Below are 1,497 nucleotides of genomic sequence, written 5' to 3' on the forward strand. Positions count from 1 at the left end.
TGCCTTGCCAAGCTTGTTCTAAGTAGGTGCTTTAGACCACTGAGCCATCTCTCCAGCCCCTGTTTTTTCAGTTCTTGATAGTAACTACTTTTTCTGGAGTAAGACGAAATGTCAGTGTTGTTGCGATTTACATTTCTCCAATGACCAAATATGCTGCACCTTTCTTTGTATACTGACGAGCATTTGTGCTTGTTTTGCGAAGCAGCATTTACTGATCTGTAGTGTTTATTTTTGATTCAGCCGTTTACTTTTTAAGGTCTAGTCTTTTTAGTTGTTGTTGTTGTTTTGTTTTGTTTTTGGCGGAACCAGAGATTGAACTCAGGCCCTTGTGCTTGCCAGGGATTTTTAGTTCTTTATATAGTCTAGAGAGTAGTCCTCTGTCAAAGAGCAGCTGGAAAAATCTTTTGGTCATCCTGCAGCTTGTCTGTTCCCTCTGTTGGTTGTTTTCTTTGCTGTGCAGAAAGTTTTTAATTTGACACAATCTCATTTGTTGATTTTCTTGCATTATTACTTACTGTGCCTATGCCAGTATCTCTGAGAGTGTTATCTTTCCAAAATTCAGTGTTTCTGTTTTAATTTATAAGTGATTGCTCCATTTTGATTTCATTTTAGTACAGAGTGAGAGATACGGATCTAGATTTTTCTCTTCTACATGCAGATGTAGTCCCCAGCACCCTGTGTCTGAGATGCTATCTTTTCTCTAGTGTATAATTTTAAATCCTTTGTAAAAAATCAAATGGCTGCAGGTACCTGAGGTTGTCTCTGCATTCTCAGTTTTTTTTTTTTTTTAAATGTATTTAGGACAAAGTCTACAGGGTCTACAGGGTCTCACTATGAAGATCGGACTCGTAGTGATTCTCCTGTTTTCAGCCTCCCAAGCACTAGGATTACAGGTGCACACCACCATGGCCAGTCTTAATCAATGTTTCACGGTGCCCCAGAGGCATTCTGGGGATCAAACCCCAGCAGCTGCGCCCTGCTAAGCAGGCACTCTAGTCTGCTGGGCTATCTGGCTGGCCCTGCATTCTCAGTTCTATTCCATTGATTGGCATGTCAGCTGTTGTGCCACTACACTACTAGGTGGGTGACTGCTGCTTTGTAGTATAACACAGTATGATTGAAAATCAATGATCGTAATGCCTCCTGCTTTTAGCTTGCTGCTCAACGTTGCTTTCGCTATTCTAGATCTCTTGATTCCATATGTATTTTAAGAGGCTGAAGTTATTTTGACCAGAAATGCATTAAATTGCTATAATATTTTCTGAGTGTGATCAATCTGATGGTATTGATTATCTATTAACAGAAGATATCATTCCATTTGCTAAAGTTCTCTTCAATCTCCTTTTTAAGATTTCCATTGTTGGGGCTGGTGAGATGGCTCAGTGGTCTAAAGCACCTACTTAGAACAAGCTTTAGCAAAACCCAGGGACCACAGTTCGATCCCCCAGCACCACATGCCAGCCAGCCCGCCCCCTGGTGGGCTGAGCTGGCCACACA

Source organism: Octodon degus, unplaced genomic scaffold, assembly GCF_000260255.1.
Source record: "Octodon degus isolate 3935 unplaced genomic scaffold, OctDeg1.0 scaffold00028, whole genome shotgun sequence".
NCBI classification, from domain to species: Eukaryota; Metazoa; Chordata; class Mammalia; order Rodentia; family Octodontidae; genus Octodon; species Octodon degus.